We start from the raw sequence: 21,192 nt of genomic DNA, 5'->3' as shown, positions 1-21,192 counted from the left end.
GCTAGGCTGATACCATGGCACTCTAGCCCGGGCCACAGAGTGAGACTCAAAAAAAAAAAAAAAAAAAAAAAAAATGTGCTACAGAGACCACCGTTGGTGCAGTGGACGGCACTGGAAGGGCTCCCTATGCCACACATCTACTGGGGGTCTACAATTTGTTTCTCTGCTCCTCAGTGGCACATCTAGTACTTCTGGCCAGGTGGTCCTGGGCACAATATGAGCAGGAGTATACCCCTACTGCCAGACAAGCACACCTTGCCTTTTCCCTTCCTATGGGTACTTTTTGGGTTAGGATAAATAAAGTTTAAGAGTTTACTAATTTGAAATCTCATCATGAGTTTTTGTTCTCACTCCATCAGTTATGAGATTAGTTACTCAACAGCCCTGGCAAACACAAAAGCACCTGGCTCTTCCAAGAGAGTCCACTGAGCTCTCCCAGTACCAGCCCACATGACCTAACCCTTCATTTTCTTGTTTACTTATTTATTCTCATTGCCTTTGTGCTTGTCTAGCTCCCCTGCTTAGACTGTTGAATTCCTTGAGGGCAGAAAGGGTCTTATTTGCTGCTGTATCTCCAGCAAATGTTGAGTTTCCACTACACCTGACACAAAGTAGATACTCAATATTTCATCACATAAAATAAACGATTGATGAATGAATTAATATAGACATGTTGGTGCCTCAAGGGAAAAAACCAAAACAAATATCAGAAGCTCTCAGGATACACAGTTCATACTACAGTCAGTAAAAACTATTCGGCTGGTCCTTTTGCAGTTCCTTCTCACCTGATCGATATCGTTCATCCCTGGCTCCGCCAGATCGAGTTCGGTGGTACTTAGAGGGAGCGGAAGTTTGAGCTGCAGATGGAGCAGGTGTCTGGTTCCTAAGTTCTTTCTGTACTGCTGAATCAGTTTCTAAAAAAGGAAGTTTGGAAGATGGTTATCCAATAACGGTAATAGCTGACATTTTCTGAGTACTTTAAGCATTCTCACAACACTCTGAGGTGGGTACTATTACTCCATGTACAGTAAAGGGTTAGAGAACTTTAAACATATACACATAAATATAATACAAAGATATCCAGGCTAAAAAATACCATCTTAGAGCCTTAATTATAGGCTGATAGGAAAGAAATAGCAAGAAGATACATGTAAAGTGAAAGGCCATTCTAGAGACTCCAAAGAGTGGTGGTAACGAGGGAAGTAGGGTGGGTCCACATGACCCCTCAATCCTGCACAAAGAATAGCTTGGGGAGCTTTAGCCACCACACCATAAGTCATTCCAGATAAACATGTAATTCAAGCAAAAAGAAGGTACTTATTATGCAAGCAGAGCTTCAAGTCTACCAGCCCCTCTTCCAACTGGAGTCACCACTGAACCTGTTCCCATACTCTGCCCTCTTGACATCAGCTGTCTTATCAAGAATATGGGAAGGGGGAAATAAGCAAGTATATAAACTGAAGAAAAAATACTAAGTTCTGATATTTTACTTCCTTTTTAAAAAACGATTAGCTCCTAAGTCATTTCCTTAAAGAAATTATAGTAAGAACATTTAACATGAGATGTATCCTTTGAACAAAATTTTAGGTGTACAATACAGTATTTTTAACCATAGGTACAATGTTGTACAGAAGAACTTATTCATCTTGCATAACTGAAACTTTATACCTGTTGAATAGCAATGCCCCTTTTCCCTCTCCCCTTAGTCCCTGATGACCACCATTCTACTCTCTGCTTCTATGACTCTTTTAGAAACCTCATATAAGTGAAATCATACAGTATTTGTCCTTTTGTGACTAGTTTACTTCACTTAGCATAATGTCCTCCAGGTTCATCCATGTTGTCACACATTACAGGATTTCCTTCTTTAAGGCATACTTAAGTTTCTTAAACAGTGCTTAGTTGTGCCCAGGAAGGCACATATACACCTAGCAAATTAAATGCCCAATATGGTAAGATGTCATCTATGCAGCAAATGCACTGCTCCAGACTGCAGCTGAGAATCAGCTTATTAAGCCAAAAAATAAAAGCACAAACTCAAAGCACAATGGTCCAGGGAGTAAAAGCAACAGTCCCACATACCCCGGTAAAGGCTGACAAGATCAAAGCATTATAGGAACTGAGATTCATAATGACAATGTCGTATCTTTAAAGAAAAGAAAGCTAGCATGCTGGAGAGGCCATGTGTAGAAGCTCTAGTCAATAGTCCCGGCTTAGTCCTCCACCTGCCCCTGCCAAGGCACCAAATGTGAATAAGCCATTTTAGACTGTCCAGAGCATCCCATCTGCTAGGTGGGTGAGGGGAGGGTGGGGGAGAGAATCACAGTTGGCACCATGTAGAGCAAAACCATCACCGAAATGAGCCCTGCCTAAATTCCTGACCCACAAAACCATAAGATAGAATAAAAAAAATTTTTTAATGGTTAGATTATTGTTTATATACTATGGTTAAGAAGGCAAGAAAGAATAAATATACTTAAGGGTGCTCTCCACTAACATGTTTTTATGGATCTAGAAATGCTGTTTTTGATGGTTCCTGGCAGCTGAGATTTTTCATTATAAAATATGTTAACCGAGCAGAACATGTTTCAGACACAGAGATTTTGAAATGTCTGGGGTTGTACACTGAAGTTTTAATCAACCTAAATTCTCTTGATAATCCATTTCACAGAAGAGCTATACTGAATTATTAATATTTTCCACACCTTGTTTCATTTATTAGTTTTATTAATCTAGAATAGGGTCAACAAACTATAGCCTATGGGCTAAATATGGTCTGTTTTTATAAATAGATTTATTGGAACACAGCCATACTCATCTGCTCACATATTGTCTACGGCTGCTCTCACACTATAAAGGCAGAGTTGAGTAATTGTGACAGAGACTGTATGGTCTTCAAAGCGTAAAATAGTTAGTATCTGGCCCTTTATACAAAAAGTTTACCAACTCCTGGTCTATAATAATAAAAGCTAAAATTTAAATGTTTGCTTTGTGCCGGGCATTGCACATGTAAAAGTTTTCACATTTTATCTTATTTATTCTTCACAACAACCCTATGAAGTTGGTGCTACCACTATTCCCTTTTTACAGAAAAGGAAACAGAGACACGGATTAGTTTACTCAAAAATCACAAAGCCAGGATTTCAAATCCAGATCTGTTTAATTCCACTGGTTCTCAACCAGAAAAGGTTATGAAAAGTTGTAAAAATTCTCCAAAGACTCTTAAAAGGAAAGTAATCAGAATTAACAATTTAGTTTCGGAACATGTAGATGCTTCAGGATTTATAGTCAGCAGTTAGATAATGGTTTTAAAAAAAAAAAAAAGCCACCTGCCCTCATGCAAAAAATTCTGCAAAAAACCCCTCCAAATAAAGTTTTCAGCCACTCAGAGAAATTACTCAAAATATATTCCAATTATTAATAACTTTAAATAGAGAACAAAAAATAGAAAGGGGCTATGTTTATTTGTATGGTCAGATGATACATACAGGAAGGAAATTAGATTAGCACACATGAGCTACTTTGCTTGTAAATATGTACAGAGAAAATGGTTTGACTTAAACAGAGCACTAAGCTTTAAAAGACTAGTGGTTTTTTTTTGTTTTGGGGGGGGCGAGAACAGGGTCTCACTGTCACTTGGGCTAGAGTGCAATTGTGTCATCACAGCTCACTGCAACCTCAAACTCTTGGACTCAAGTGATCCTCCTGCCTCAGCCTCACGAGTAGCTGGGACTACTACAAGTGCACACCACCACACCCAGCTAATTTTTCTATTTATTTTGTATTTTATTTTGTAGGTCTTGCTCTTACTCAGGCTGGTCTCTAACTCCTGGCCTCAAGCAATCTCTCGTCTTGGCCTCCCAAAATGTCAGGATTACAGGCATGAGTGACCATGTCCAGCTTAAAACACTAGCTTTTATTATTACTTTTTTGATCATAATGAATATATAACTGGTATGTATCACTGATTATTTTATTAATTAAATAAGCAGATTTGCCAAGGATATACCAAACCACCTTGCTAAGAAACATGGTGCCTCCAAATTAGACAGCTAACAACACAAAGAATGAAAAGAAAATGGATTCGTACTTCACAAAGTACGGACACAAAAGGTTTATGTATTTTATTTTTACCATTCCTCTCTCACCTATGCTTCCATGTTTTTCAATGTAATTAATTAGAATAGGAGAAAGAAGATAATGTGGGCTAAAGAATAAAAATTATTATAAAGAAATGACAGGGATGTGATAAGGGAACTGGTAGTTGATACGTTTGTTTGAGGAAAAAGAGAAAATGAACATTTCTGCTCAGGATTATCTAGAGGTTATCACACATAAAACACAAGGAAATACAACACAAATAAAGACATCTGATGAGAATTGAGAGTCAGATGACAGACAAGAGATCTACTGCACTGGTACCAAAAAAAAAAAAGTCTCACAACATCTTCTTCACCAAGCAACATTAATATGACGCTCTGCAAATGTTTATCTCAGTTCCCCTCGGGACTTTAGTCATCCAAATGGACCAGGTCTCTATTGGGTCTAAAATCATGACGAACATTTCATTATAGTTTGCCAGAAATGAAACCACAAAGTCAAGTGCAGTTTCCGTAAGTGGATGACAAGTACATTCAGTGAGTATTCCTCGGATGCCCAAAGCACAATGCCACAAAAACATGGATTTCTGATAGAACGACCTTGGTTCAAACGTGTAATACATCCTGCTTCAAGATCACAAGAGGCTATTTTTAAAAGTTGTGAAAGAAAAAAAAAAGTAAAGCGATTTTCTAGGAATTGAATCACTTCAAATATAACAGGAGACAGCCGAGCACAGGCTCACACCTGTAACCCTAGCACTCTGGGAGGCCGAGGCGGGTGGATTCTTTGAGCTCAGGAGTTCGAGACCAGCCTGAGCAAGAGCGAGACCCCGTCTCTACTAAAAAATAGAAAGAAATTAGCTGGACAACTAAAAATATATAGAAAAATTAGCCGGGCATGGTGGTGCATGCCTGTAGTCCCAGCTACTCGGGAGGCTGAGGCAGAAGGATTGCTTGAGCCCAGGAGTTTGAGGTTGCTGTGAGCTAGGATGACGCCACGGCACTCACTCTAGCCCAGGCAACACAGTGAGACTCTGTCTCAAAAACAAACAAACAAACAAAAAAACAGGAGAGCTTAGTAACGAAACCCCGTAGTTAATCTTTTTGAGATGTGAATAATCACTCTAATTTATATGAATTTTATGAATTTTTATTTCCACATAGTGTAGTTTTTTTAAAATATAAGATTTACAAATATATTTAAATGTGCATTGAAAATACTGGAAGCAAATACAGTAAAATATGAATAGCAATTATCCTAGGTAATGAGATTTTCGATGATTTATATATTTTTCCATAGGCTTTCCTGGGTTTTACAAGTTTTCAATAATTTATAAAAGTTCTTTTTCTGAAATTAAAAATAAAAGATGTTCACTACAGAACACCAAGGAAACAGCTAAGTGTAAAGAAGAAAATAAAATTATACTTAATTTAAAGGTCATAACCACATAAGCATATTCCTACCCAAAATAAGTTAAAGTAATACTCAGTTGTTAGCTTTCTAGGTAAATTATGACACTATGAGCAGGATTTTCTAACCTTCTAAAAATCAATTATCTAATTTTCCTTTCCCTAAAAGCAACTGGAAAATCAATGCATATTTGGGAGTGAGAGGGAAGAAACTGTCCTGGATGGATTAAAAGAATTTTGGAAGGCTATTCCCATCTTAGCTTACTTTTGAAGGCAACAATTTATCATGAGTGGGGGTGGGGGGAAGGGGCGAGGGGGCGGCAGGAAACTATGTACAGGTTCAGCTCTCCAAATCTGAAAATGCTCCAAAATCTGAAATTTGAGGTCCAATCTGACACTGGGAAGAAATGCTCATTGGAGCATTTCAGATTTTGAATTTTTGCATTTCAGATCTTCAACTGGTATGTACATGTAAATATTCCAAAATCTGAAACATTTCTGGTCCCAAGCATTTCAGATAAGGGATACTCAACCTGTACCTCAGGCTTCATCAAAGATAAGAGGGAGGGCTTTCCAAGAGCGGCAGCAGGGACTACGAACGCCGCCCCAGGAGCGGGAGCTGTCCTATCCTATCCCCTCCTCTTACACTTCGCGTTGTAACCAATAAAGGCCGTTTCTACCGTAAAAAAAAAAAAGATAAGAGGGAGGGAATCTAGGGGCATGGGAGGACAGCAGGGCATTATTTAACAGCAAATGTAATGTCAGCTGGGCAGGCAAGATGCTGCCTCAAGGTGAATCATTCTCTGGCCATGGTGTCATACTCCCACCAGATGTCAGAAATAACCTGGGGTGCTAAAATATAGATTCCTGTGTTCTGAATAAGATGTGCACGGTTTCACTGCCATGGTAAGGAAAAGCTAAAAGCAAAGATGGAACTAATTACATGTGTTAACATAATAAGATACTAAAGGCCATTAAAAATAAAAAAATATGTAGACTATGCAGACACTTCAGTCTAAATGAAATAATGTCAGGTGATAAAAGAACACAAAATATTATGTACATAATATTACTATATATAAAAACTATTTATATACAATTATTATACAGATCAAATGGAACGTAAAAATTTCATAAGTATTTGGATTAAGGTACTGATTAAGTACTCCTTATTTCATTACCGTTTTATTGCTTTGTTTATAGAAAGAGAATTATGTACAAAATCAAAGTAATTTTAAGAGACACTAAATACAGATAAATGCTAGAATGGAAGCTTCTAGTCTCACAAAGTAAGTCTTCTTCATAACTTCTAAATCCTGTATAATAGATCCAAAGAAAAAGACCACTTGCTGATTATCACACAGTACCAGCTTCAGTTTGGAGGTTCCTGATCTCTCAAACAGTCTGTTATGCAGAGTATCCACTAGGGGTCACCATTAGGTTTAAATAGTGATGATGTTAGAAGGTTTAGTAATAATAAATTTAAGAAAAACCACAAATTTTAAGTTCTTGTATAACACAAAGCCTTCCTCCTCAATGATCAACATGTGCACGATTTATTGTTCTTTGGCAAAAAGAGACACCAGAGTCTTACACGTTTCTATTGTTTGAACATAATAACAATGATAATCGGAAAAAATACTAATATTTAGGTGTATAAAACTACACAAAATTTCCACTCAGGAAGAGGAAAGAAAGCCAACCTCAGCTTCTTATCTTTCAACTCTGCCTGTGATATTCTCATTTATAAGAGTAACAGAGTGAAGCAGGATGGACTCTGCAAACCAACTAACATAATAATTCAACTTTTTAGGGGTGAACAGAACAGACACGCTCACTGTTCTTGGTGCTGGTGTCCAGAGAAGAAACATATTAAACACGTTATCACCATACATATATCTTTTACATTGTGATATGTGCTGAGAAGGAAAAGAATGAGACTCTCTGAGCCCACATAATGGGGAGTTTAACTTGTATTCGAGTTTCAGGGAAGGTGAATGCCTGTTAAAAGGAGATAATGATGCAGGACTTAGCTAGGCAGAGAGGAAATCCACTTCATTCAAAAGCATGGTGTCTGTAGAAGCCCAGTGAGGGAGAAAAACCCTAACAAGTCTAAGACAGACTGGTGGGGTTAAAAGCACAGTGAAAGAGTAGGGTGATACAAAATGAGAGTGAAGAAAAGCAGGGTCAGGTTACTTGTCCTAAGCCAAATGGGCAGTCTTTGAAGGGATTTAGACAGGAAATGACAGAATAACAATGACAACAACATTCCTATGGCTAAACTCTTATAACACTATTTTCATTATGTCTTCACAATGACACTATCTGAGAGAGACTATTAACAAAGAGGGATGCCCATATCACAGATTTGTTTTTCTATTTTTTTCTTTTATTTATTTTTGAGACAGGGTCTCACTCTGCCACCCCAGGGTAGAGTGCAGTGGTGTCATCATAGTTCACTGCAACCTCAAACTCCTGGGCTCAAGTGATCCTCTTGCCTCAGCCTCCCAAGGAGCTGGGACTATAGGCATGTGACACCACACACGGCTAATTTTTTCTATTTTTTGCAGAGACAGGGTCTTGCTCTTGCTCAGGCTGGTACAGATTTGTTTTCCTATAGTGAGAGTGCCAATAATCACCTTGAATCATCATAAATAGAGCCCTCACTTCCACTCCATCCAAGAAGTGTGGGTAAAGGTACCTTGAATCGCTTAGTCTTTCTTGAGGGGCTAAAGCACCCACGAACCACTGAGGTGAGCCTTCCTTGGAAGGGTCGGTGATTAACCTCCCACCTGGGGAAGGGGAAGGAGGAATGAGAATGTTGGTGTTTGGAGTCCGGAAAAGGAGCAGCCTGCCTGATTCCTAGGGGAGGTTTCTGGAAAGGAAGAGGTTAGGAGTTCCAGGTCTGCGAAGTGGCAGGTGAACAGATCCAGACCCAAGCTTCCTGGGCCATCTGACATCAGGAAATGGCTGTGCATGAGGCTAAAGGAGCACAATAGCAAGAGCTCTGCTCTGGATTCCAAGTGGAGTACCTGGGCTGAGCTGAGCAGAGTGGGCTCCTCCCTCAGAAGGCATCAGAGTAGCTGATGCAGGAAACAGACTTAGTAGTGAGTCAGCATTACCGGTCACAGTGAGGACTAGTTTTCAATAGCACCCTGTGACATGCTGGAAATCAAATAGCAGATTGTGGGGCTCTTCCCCTTTAGGGGGTGAAAGCTGGATCTACCATCTTTCCTTTTGCACTGCCTATATCCCTGGGGGTTCTTGGACAATTCAGGAGGAAAAAGAAGACCCAAGAAGAAGATACTAGACTTCCTTCTGATAAGATATCTGGGGGCAGATATAATTGCAATGTGTACTCTAGTTCACAGTGATTCTAATACCCATCCAAACCCAACAAATGAAAGAGTGGAACTGGGACTAGAAAGAAAAATTCCAGGTTCTTTCCATTATGCTATGAGCCTTACTTGGCAAGGAACTTTTAAATCAAAATGGGGTAAACAAAATAGATTCCACTCCCCAAACCCTACATGTGCACATGCACACATATACAGAGACACATTGCCTACTTAATATTTATATTTGGAAATGTCCTGCAGCATTCCAAAATGCTGTTCCTGATTTCAATAACTGGTTTAAGTTTATGTCACTTTGAATTTCCACAGTACTTTGTTTAGAGCTCTCTTACAGTCCTTATTTTACTCGTTTATGATCCTCATTTGGATAACTATCTCATCTCTCCTATGATAGTATAAATAAGGGGCTGGTCTTATTCATCCTGTATCTCCTATAGTAATTGGCCCTCAGTCTTTTACATTACAGGTACCTAATATTTTGGTTAAAATAAATAATTAAGATTTTGTCTGTCTCCTACCTCTACCAATGATAGTGGGTGGCTGGGAAAAATGAAGAAATACTAATTTAAAGTTAACCTAAAAATTCTGCTCCTCTATGTACCTCTAAGTCATACGAATCTTATGTAAAAATTTGTGACTCACCATTTTCATATATTTACGTGAGGCCATTGAGAAAAATAGGGTTATTCTCAAGAGGCATTATCATTGGCTTGAGAGACAGCAAGAGTTTTCCTCTGGTTTGTTATAACTCGTTCACATACATGCTTGAACAATCTCAAAGGGAACTGAACTTAGAACAACTGGGACAAAGGGGTGTGGAGCAGCTGGTGAATGCACATACATGGATTTGTGCTCCAACATTGGTGATCGTTGCTTTCAGCAAAGAAAGTGGCAATCACAAAAGGAATCCAAGTTTGGGAAAAACCTTTGGGTCACTACAACTTCTTACCAAGACAAGCTACAGAACATGAACACATAACCATCTTCATAAACTGATATGTCTTATCCCAAAAAAGGCAGTAGGTGAGGGTCTGGGGAAAAAACAATGTGGAAACCTATAGCCCAAGAAAGAATGCATAAAAGGTGAAATGCTGTTCTGAAGCAGGAAACAATAAATGAAGTGAAAGAGCAGAAGAAAGTCAAAGAATGAAAGAAAAAAAAAAAAAAACTACACAAAGGTCACAAATAATCTCAAATACACTAAGATAGAACAGAATGTTTTCATCAATGCCATCAAAAATAGAAGCGGCAGTAATGTCCTGAAACAAAAGATGTAAGGTCCAAGAGAAGATAGCACTGTAGAACTTCAAGGCAATTTTAAATAGCAGAGAAATGGCCAGCAGAGCTGAGGCAAAGCTCCCACTGGCTCTTCTCAGGCCCATCCAGAAGAGGGAAGCCTCTCAATTTCCACAGTCACTGGGCTGTTGTGGAAACCATATTATCAACTTGCTGGTGAACAGCCAAAATGAGGTACCAAGATCTCCAAGATCTTATAAATTGATACAGATTATCTTTGTACAAATTGTGAACAATCCTTAAACAGAAATGTTAGGATAAAGAATTCTGATTGAATGTGGCAAAATGAACACTTCTATCTATGCCCACTCCTTCCCAAAATGCCACTAGGATGATAATGAAGGCCTGTAGCAAGACAAGAAAATAATCAGTTCAGGTAAATACAAGAAGAGAGATGAAACCAGGACTTGGCTCTACAAAAATAAAAACATAACTGATACATTAACTCTGAGAAAAACAAAAAGTTGTTTAAGAAAGGAAATGTAGGCCGGGCGCGGTGGCTCACGCCTGTAATCCTAGCACTCTGGGAGGCCGAGGCGGGCGGATTGTTTGAGCTCAGGAGTTTGAAATCAGCCTGAGCAAGAGCGAGACCCCGTCTCTACTAAAAATAGAAAGAAATTAATCGGACAACTAAAAATATATAGAAAAAATGAGCTGGGCATGGTGGTGCATGCCTGTAGTCCCAGCTACTCGGGAGGCTGAGGCAGAAGGATCGCTTGAGCCCAGGAGTGTGAGGTTGCTGTGAGCTAGGCTGATGCCATGGCACTCACTCTAGTCCGGGCAAAAGAGTGAGACTTTGTCTCAAAAAAAAAAAAAAAAAGAAAGGAAATGTAATCACAGTAAACCACATGGCTTAATGATGAATATTTACATAGTCATAATAATGTAAACACTGAATGCAAGTAGGGTAATATATTGAGCATACAGCCCGAGAGAGTATATGATAGATGTGAAGTAAGGGAAAAGGGAGTATGTGGTGTCTATGTGTTAGAGAGAGGGAGCTATAAGAGAAAAATCCTAATCTTTTATAGTAGGAAATGAATAAATAATGCCTCAAATTGAATAAAGTCAAGAAATAGCAATAAAGATGTTTAGAAATACAGAGGTATATATCAGAAGAAACAACTAAAGAGTTGAAAGAAGCTGTCTCTAGGGAAGAAGAACAGGCAAAGCACAGCACTGTTTATTTCTGCTGTACTTTCTAAAACCTTGTGGTACTATTGAAAATACATACGCTAATTTCACTTAAAATTTAAAAAAGGAAATGCTAGAATTTGACAGATGAGAATTGACATACTGTGCAGTCTCTTAAGGTAGTATTAATAGATGCTCTCATCTACTATATGTGAGGCACTAATGCTAGAAAGTGGGGACATGAAGAATAAAAATAATAATAAAGAATGCTCCTGACTTTAAAGACTTTAAAGTTCAACAGGGAAGACACATAAAGAGACCATAATCAATGGGACAGTCCAAGAGAGCTTTTTAAAAATGCATCTCCAAAAAGTTAAATAAATAAATATGCAATAATGGGATGGAGACTGTTCTTTATAAGGTAATCAAGGAAGGCTTCCCTAGGACTTCCCTAGTTAAGCAAAACCCTTAATGGAATTAAGGGAGCAAGCCAGGTCAGTTCCGGGCAGAGGCAGCAGAGATCCATGAAGGCAAGGCTTTGTCCAATGCTGTCTCCTTGATATCTAAATAGTATCTGGAACATAGTAGGCACTTAGTAAATATGTATTGTATGTACTGTCCTTAAGTTCTGTCAGTAACCTCTGTATCTTACGATAAACTCTTTTTCTATTAAAGCTAACTGGAGTTATTAGTTATTTGTATTCAAAGCATCTTAACTTAAAGATTAGACCACAGGATCAGCACAGGGAAGTTGCCTTCCCACACAAAACCTTCCACTTTTCTGCAATTCTAAGAGTGGCCAAGAGTGACTAATTTACAGAGGAGTTAGAATGTACGTGGTTTGAAAATTCAGTTCTCTTTCCACAGACATAGCCAATCAATCCATCAATAAATAAAAAGAAAATTCAGTTCTCTGGGACATACCAAAAGAGAGAATTTTGTGGCCCCTTCTCCCTGGAAATACGCTAATTGAGGCATGTGGGAAGCTTATATTTGGCCCTAGTAGCTTTCAACTATTGAAAGATGTTCTGTGGGCCATTCCTTTCAAAGAGCACACAGCTCAGAATGAGTAGGAGATGGGAGATGTGAATCTGCCATATCTTCATTTCTCCCATGCCTCTCGAAGTGGGAGAGTTTTGAGGCCATGAATATGACTTTAATCTTTATGAAGATATATCTTTAAAAGATAGCATTAGTCTTTAAATACCAGATAAAGTTTGGCTTTTATTTAACTTAAAACAACAACAACAATCAGTTCCATTGCTGGGAAGTTTAAGTGGTTTTCAAGGTTAATTTTGACATACCAGATTTCTGCCATACAGTGACTTTAGAACCTAAACCCTATGATGCTACTGAATTAAGCTATGCTTAATATTAACTAAAATTGTCTTTACTCAATTCCCACTACTTATTTTCTAAGTATTTTCTTCAAACTTATGTAATCTTCCACATTTCCCTTTTTTGTTACACTGTTTTTTGTTTTTGTTTTTTTGAGACAGAGTCTTGCTCTGTTGCCCTGGCTAGACTACAGTGGCATCATCATAGCTCACTGTAACATCAAACTCCTAGGCTCAAGCAATTCTCCTGCCTCAGCCTCCCAAGTAGCTGGGATTACAGGCATGCACCACCATGCCCAGATAATTTTTCTATTTTTAATAGGCACAGGGTCTCTAACTCCCAACCTCAAGTGATCTTCCTGCTTCAGCCTCCCTAACTCCTAGGATTACAGGCGTGAGCCACCATGCCCAGCCACATTGTTAAATTTTTTCTGAGGTCCTGTTTTAAAGATTTATATAATATTTGAAAAAAGAAATCTAAAATATACATAAATACGCAACCCAAGATAATTCAACTCCAAATCAATTCGATATAGAAAATCATTCGCTAAATGTTTAGATAAGGAGCATGTGTACGTAACTGCTCTAGTAATACAATGTTGTGGTATTAATCTTTTATTGGAACAGATATTAGTGGGAAATGTTACTTTCATACACTATACTCAAGTAGCCACCTTCACAATGAAGCATCTTACAATAGGAATGAATGAAATCTAAGAAGGCAATGGAAAGAATCTGGAAGAAGTTCAACCCCTCTAGAAGAAAGAAGTATTACAGAAAGCTCCTACCAAAAGTGTTAATTTTCGTTTCGTTTGATTTTCTATCAGACTTTAATATAATTTACTAAGTTTTAAATTTGGATTCCAATGGCATTTAAAAAATCAAACTGAATGTCTTCTTGAAAATCTACAAAGATATATGGGGTAAATATGCCAAGGAGTAATTTTTTCTTTTGCTACAGAATCTGTATAATATAGATTACCCAATACTACAACTCATTTCTTCTTGGGAAAGACATAGTTTCAAGAACAAAATGGTCGGGAGGCTGAGGCAGAAGGATTGCTTGAGCCCAGGAGTTTGAGGTTGCTGTGAGCTAGGCTGACGCCACAGCACTCACTCTAGCCCGGACAACAAAAAGCAAGACTCTGTCTCAAAAAAAAAAAAAAAGAACAAAATGGTCAAAGAAAGTGCTAAACACAAACGGAGAGAATTTACTACTCGGAGAGTCTCACTGAAGTATGTAACCACTAAAAATGCACTTTAGGAAGATGAGAAAAAGGAGTGAAATACAAGAAAGAATAGTGAAGAAATGGACATTAACTATCATTAACTACATGAAACAGCAACTGATAACTGAAAGCGTATGCCAAACACGGTGACACTAAAATGTAAGATGGGGAGTGGTGGTGATCAACATTAAAGCATTCTAAAGTCCTTGTGCTGTTTGGGAGGAGAATTAAGATGACTAATTACACTAGACTATGTTTAGATTTTTTTTGCAGACTGCTAGGATAAAAAGCACTATAGAGACAAAGACAGTTACTCAGGATAAAAGGAACATTTCACAAAGAAGACAATCATTCTTAATTTGAGTGTACCTAGTAACATAGCTTTAAAACATATAAAGCAAAACTTGACAGAATTACACGGAAAACTGGCAAATTCACAGTCACAGTACAGGTTTTTCAACACATTTCTATCAGAATTGATAGATCAAACAGTCAAAAAGTTAGTAAGTTTCTGCGAGCTAGGCTGACGCCACGGCACTCTAGCCTAGGCAAGAGAGTGAGACTGTCTCGGAAAAAAAAAAAAAAAGTAAGAATAGAAAAGACTTGAATAACACAATGAACTAGTTTGAGCTAATGGACATAGACACATCCACTTAACAATAAAAACACAAATAGATGAGTTACAGAAATTTACCAAAGACTAGGCATGTCCTAACAAATAGAAGACTTGATTTTGTCTAGGCATATTCTCTGACCATGGTAAAATTAAGAAATACTTGTCTTAGGAAAGAAGACAGACAATCCTAAACACCCAACTCAAAAAATTTAGAGAACGTACTGAAGAGTAAACAGAAAAAAATACAAGGAAGGAAATACACGTAGGAGCCAAAAGTAATAAATCAAAAAATAAAAACATACTTAAAAAAAGAAAAAAAATCAACAAAACCAAAAGCATGTTCATCAAAAAGACCAACCTCGGCCGGGCGCGGTGGCTCATGCCTGTAATCCTAGCTCTCTGGGAGACCGAGGCGGGCGGATTGTTTGAGCTCAGGAGTTCAAGACCAGCCTGAGAAAGAGCGAGACCCCGTCTCTACTAAAATTAGAAAGAAATTAATTGGACAACTAAAAATACATAGAAAAAATTAGCCGGGCATGGTGGCGCATGCCTGTAGTCCCAGCTACTCAAGAGGTTGAGGCAGGAGGATCGCTTGAGCCCAGGAGTTTGAGGTTGCTGTGAGCTTAGGCTGACGCCACGGCACTCTAGCCAGGGCAACACAGTGAGACTCTGTCTCGGAAAAAAAAAAAAAAAAGACCAACCTCTGGGAAGATTGATCAAGAAAAAAGAAAGAGAGAAGAGACACAAGTGAACAATACAAACAAAGCAGAGGCTTTAAAAATAAAGAGAATGTTGTAAATAATAAATTTGAAAACTTACACAAAACAGATAATTTCCTAGAAAAATTAAATTTACCATAACTGGCTCAAGAAGAAACAGAAAACTGACAGGACTTGGTGACAGACAAGAGGTGGGAATGACAAAGGGGATGTTGAGGATGACTTTTAAGCCTCTAACTTGCTGGGCTTATGGATACGAGTTGTACTCACTCAGAAGGGAAAACCAGAATGGAAGCACAGGAGCAGGCTGGATGTTGTGGTTAGTTTTTGGGGGGGTGCTTATAGGGAGGGGTTGGTGGTTGTGGTGGTATGCAGAAGTCATAAATTTAATTTTGGATATGCTGAAATGGAGGTGCCTTTAAGGTATACAGTAAGTGGAGCTAGTAAGTATACAAGTTCGATGTGGAGCTCAAGAGAGATCTGGGTGGAAGATATATATTTGGGAGTTGCTTGTATTAGAATAATAATTAAAGCCACAGTGATGACTGAAATAATCTAGGGAGATAGAAGCACTGGTTCTCGAAGTATGGTCTCTGTACCAGCAACCTTAACATTATCCGGGAACTTGACAGAAATGCAAATTCTCAAGCCCCAACCTAGACCAAATGAATCAGAAACTCTTGAGCATGGGGACCTGCAATCTGTGTACTAACCAGCCCTGCAGTGATTTTGATGCAGGCTACAACTTGAGAACCACTGACACAGAATAAGAAGTCAAGAGGGCTTGGGTCTTGCCTTGAGAATTCCAACATTTACCAGAGGAGGATGAGCCTGCAAAAATGACTAAGAGCAGCAGGAAGAGAAGGGTAAGAAAATGAGCAGTGCTTTGAAAGAAGTGTTTCAAGAGATAGTGCTGAATACTACTGAGATTACATGACAATAGTTCCAGAAGGGACGAGAATGGGCTAAGAAGTGAGCAGTTAAGAAAATGGAGGTAGTAAGGATAGACAGTTCTGTGCAGCTTGATTATAAAGGGGTGATAGAGAGGGTGAAGAGGGAAGTGGTTGACAATTAAGGGGAGGGTTTTTTTTTAATAGGACAGTAATGAGCATGATGAACTGCTGAGGGAAAAATATGAATGCATGAGAGGGACCAGGAACTGACAGCAATGGCACACCAAGGGGGCAATGCAGCTGCCTGCCTCAGCGGGAGGAACATTTTATTACTGACAGTGTTTAGAACTGCCGCACACAGGGATACTCAAAAGCAGACCATCTTTTTGTTGTTTTTTTTATTGCTTTTTTAATTCTTTACGGACATTGTATGCCTATTACCTGCACCCAGGTGGACTGCTCCTACTGCCATTACAAGGTTTGGGAAAAGAGAGGAACAGTTAGTATCCAAAACACAGGTGGACCACTGTCCTTGGGTAGGAGGGATAGATCATCTTTTTAACCAGAAGGAAGAAGGTAAACATAAAGGGGCACAGATGTGGGAAGTTTGAAGTTTGGTAGCAGGAAGTTTAAGGACCTGTCATCGAACACCTTCCATTTCCTCTGTGAGGTCACCTGCAAGGCCATTCCTATTGGGAGCTAGATATGTCACATCCTCTTGGCCTACTGCAATTAAAAGTCTGGTTCATCAAATCCATACTCCCTAAGCAACCTTCTACTTATGATTTGGCTTCCCATGTAGATTCACCCATGGGGCAAGAATGTGCTGACCATAAAGATTTCTCATAAACCAGTTTCTGAACATGATTTAGTTTCTGTGTAGTCTGACTACAGATAACACACAGATCATGGTCCTTTTTATAGTTACATTTCTCACTGAGTTATTCTCTAGGGATCTGGCTGCTTTTGTACAACTGACTAAAGTAAATCTCTAGGCCTTCAGAGGCATGGGCCAAATCCACAATTAAGCAGCAAAATCAGGCTAACACCCCCCACCCTCCGGGTCATGCCTTGCTCAGCAAAAGCTGGCTTTTCATTAGCTGTCACTGGCCCAATTTCTACCTCTTCTCTCTCAATTCATTTCTACATGTACCTGTTCATTACTCGAAATTAGTTGTAACTGTACTGACCTAGTACAGTTTTTGTAGGAAGGCATTTACAAGAATAACACAGGAAATAAAGTAAGGATCTCGATGAAATATATTGGTATACCACCATTATTAATTTATTCCATTGTTCATTCAACAAATATTAAGAGACCATAAACTCTGTGCAAGACTTACTATGAGAATCGTGGGATGTACAAAGTCCTCATGGTATTTATAATCCAGTAATAAAAGCAATTAGCTCCACAAAGAACAAGCTTGCAAAAACATACTTTGATTATAGGAGGGAAATTAGCAATAAAGAAAAAATTCCTTATAGTAAAAGTGATTAAAGCAGAAACAAGCTAACAAAGGAAATCCTGGAATTTGAGTAATTTAAAAAATACAAAGATTCAGAGACAGCCCTACTTAGAGGCAAAGGTTAGGGCAACCCCTTTGGAATTAAGCATGAAAATGACTCAGGACTTTCTGATATATAAAGAACATGCTAGTCTCTTTATAGAAGGAGTAGGTCAGGCTCTGAATTAATCTACAGGTTCATTTGGGGTCTTGCCCCAAATCCTCAAGCACTCCAATCCTTGAGCTGCCTTGCAAAACTGGATCTGTCCTTTCCAGATCCAAGAAGAGGTCTTGCTCCTCTTCACCACAGTTCACGCTCCAGCATAAACAAGATTCAGTTTTTCTCTGGCCTGGAATTTTCTGCCATTGAATCATCTCAATTATGCACAGAGTCTTTTATACACTACCACCCAAGCTCTGTGTAAATTATTTGATGACCCTGGGTATTTTTAAACTGCCTAGCACACAGCAGATGCTCAATAAAGATTCATTTCCTCTTTTCCTTCCTTCCGTTTTTTTCTTTCTCTTACTTGGTAAGGAAGGGAGAGAAAAACAGGAACAAAAGATAGATCTCTTGTAAGACAGCATTTCTTTCGTGTAAAAATACTAAAAAAGTTGAAAGCATTTCTCATTGCCTACCTTGTGTCTGCGGGCTGTAAGGAGACAGGAGTTTGGACCTCTTCTTTTCATATCCCTTCTGTGTGATATCCCCTAAAATCGCAAGAAACAGAAACAGGTTATGTGTTATTCTTACTCTGTGGTTGTCCACTGTGAAAATAACATTAATTACAGAGTGTTATGGAACTACTACCCATAGAATGGGGATGGGGCGGGGAATGTATGGTTGTTTGCCAAGGATTTTGCTATATATGATCTCCCACAGGCTTGGAGCTGACTTCTTTTGTGGAAAATTGCAGGGCTCGTCCCTATACCAATCTTTGCACTGCATACCACAACAGAGATTCCCGGGTTCCTACGTACCCTTAGTTTCTTCGGTATTTAAGATATCCCAAAATGGAATACTACAAGGCTGACAAACAATGATCTTCTATTTTCATTTTAACCAAATAAGTGCAACTGGTTTGTGAGGTATTCACTTACATTGCTATATAGAACCACATAAAATTAAAAGTCTAGTTAAGGAAGTCAAGGTTCGGGCAGTGGGATGAGATATTTAAAAGGCCTTTCTGTACCCTAACACTTGTGCTAGACCTGGACTGGAATTCCCACATCCGCTTCCCCCAGTTCACTGGTTTATCTGATTTATACACATGGTTCTCTTTTCCACAAGGTTAAATAAAAAAGTATACATCAAGCACACACAAATGCTTGAGGATAAATGCAGTAAGGATATTGGAGGGAAATGCAATAAGGATAAACTGATAAAAGGAGGAGAAAATATGTGGTTAAAGTGGCAAGAAATACTCTAGGTACTAAGGAAAGGGGAGGAGATGGATGGAGAGAGAGCAGAGTTGAAAAGAACAGGATAGGCGGAGGAAGATGAAGACATCCGAAGGAGAATGAGCAATTCAAGCTGAGGGAAGAAAGACATGTGGTGGGGTGACATGATAGAGCATTGTTTTCTGAAAAAGAACCTTTAAAATCAGAGATAATTTTATTTAAAATGAAGCCTTATAAAGAACCCAATATACAATACCAAAAAAGTCAAAATGTAGTATAAAAAAGTACTTTAAACCTTCAAATTTTTAACATTCTCTTATACAGCCAGTTGATGCAGGGAAGTATATTATGATGGACACAGAAACTTGAAATCAAGAGTGATAAATGTCATGCGCTGTTGGCCTCAGCATCTAACTGATAGAATAGAAGAGGTAGCAGGGCTTAAGCAGGGCAGTGACAACTGCAGATCTGTACAGCAGCAAGTTCACTCTTCCTCGGCGGGATGAGTTGTTAGGGACCAAAACCAAAAGCCAGAAATACAAGATGTTGCCCAAACGCTACTACAGATATTTGACCAAGAGATAGTAGTAGCTTGAATTTAAGATAGTGGTAGAAGGGATGAAAAGAAGTGAATGAGTTAAAAGAGACATTAAGGAGGAAGATCGGACAGCATATGCTGACTGGCTGAATGTACAGTGAAAGGGGAGAGGTTTCTGGCTTGATGTGCATGTTTGGTGGGGGCAAAGAAGAAGAGAGTTGAATTTGGGACAGGCCTGTGGGACACACAAGAAGAGATGGTCAATCAACAGTTGGTTTTATAGATCTGGAACTGAGGAAAGAAATGTAGATTTGGAATCATCAGGATATAGTTGAAAAATAAAATATTATCTTCTTGGAGTCATGTGGAAGTTTCTATCAAAATTTCAATTTAGCAACTGCACTTCTAATAATTTATTCAATAATGTTCACACAGGTACACAAGTATCAACATAAGAATATTCCATACTTGGGCATGGTGACATGTGCCTATAGTCCCAGCTACTTGAAAGGTTGAGGCAGGAGGATCACTTTAGCCCAGGAGTTTGGGGCTGCAGTGAGCTATGATTGTGCCTATGAATAGCCACTGCACTCCGGCCTAGGCAACATAGCAAGACTCTGTCTCTTTAAAAAAAAAAAAAAAAAAAAAAAAAAAAAAACTGGAAGCAATCTAGATGCTTATAAAGACCATCTGTATCAGTGGCTTTCAACTAGGAGCAATTTTGCCACCCAGGGGACATGTGACAATGTTGGAAAACATTTTTGTCACAACTGGAGGAAGAGGTGCTACTGGCATCTAGAAGACAGAGGCCAGGGATGGTACAAACATCCTACAATGCACAGGACAGTCCCACAACAGAGATTTATCCAGCCCAACAGGTCAACAGTGCAGAGGATGAAAATCCCTCATCTATATAATAATATGCAGGCATTCCAAAGGTACTGGCACAGAAGATATCTATAACATATTATGTGTAAAAGGCAAGCTGCAGAACAGTAGGTATAATATGATCTGATTCTGTTTAAAAAAAAAAAAAACAGTAACAGATATGTTTACATATATACTGAAAATAATTGGAAGACTATATACTAAATTATTTATCACTGGGGGATGGGATTATGGGGATTTTCACTTTGTTTTATATACTTAACAGAGTTTGATTTCAAAAAATAAGCCTGATTTACATAATCTCAAAAATACAGATATTTTTGGCCAGGCGCATTGGCTCACACCTATAATCCTAGCACTTTAGGAGGCTGAGATGGGAGAGGCTGGAGGATCACTTAAGGCGAGGAGTTCAAGACCAGCCTGGGGAGCATAGTGAGACCCTGTCATTACAAAAAATAAGAAAAATTAGCTGGGCATGATGATTCGCACCTGTAGTCCCTGCTACTCAGGAGACTGAGGCAGGAGGATCACTTGAGCCCTGGAGTTTGAGGCTGCAGTGAGTTATGATGATGCCACCGTGCTCTAGCTGGGTAACAGAGTGAAACTCTGACTCAATCAATCAATCAATCAATAAAAACACAGAGTTTTTTCATTAAGAATGAATAGCCTGGGCCGGGCGCGGTGGCTCATGCCTGTAATCCTAGCTCTCTGGGAGGCCGAGGCGGGCGGATTGTTTGAGCTCAGGAGTTCAAAACCAGCCTGAGCAAGAG

At 38.9% G+C, this 21,192-nt stretch overlaps 1 protein-coding gene across 1 annotated transcript in view; it reads right to left on the bottom strand.

Annotated features, from left to right (window-relative positions):
• DIP2B (DIP2 disco-interacting protein 2 homolog B (Drosophila)) overlaps positions 1-18,301 on the bottom strand; it is a 150,864-nt gene extending 132,563 nt beyond the window's left edge. The window contains exons 1-2 of the mRNA XM_012650134.1: positions 18,235-18,301; positions 786-914 (exon numbers count right to left, since the gene is read on the bottom strand). The gene's annotated coding sequence lies outside the window, so the exon portion shown is untranslated. The remainder of the gene's footprint in view (positions 1-785; positions 915-18,234) is intronic.
• Between the last annotated feature and the right edge of the window lie 2,891 nt (positions 18,302-21,192).

Source organism: Propithecus coquereli, unplaced genomic scaffold, assembly GCF_000956105.1.
Source record: "Propithecus coquereli isolate 6110/MARCELLA unplaced genomic scaffold, Pcoq_1.0 Scaffold111, whole genome shotgun sequence".
Classification (NCBI taxonomy): Eukaryota; Metazoa; Chordata; class Mammalia; order Primates; family Indriidae; genus Propithecus; species Propithecus coquereli.
Note: the sequence above shows the minus strand (reverse complement) of the source record. Positions and strands in the feature narration are given on the sequence as shown.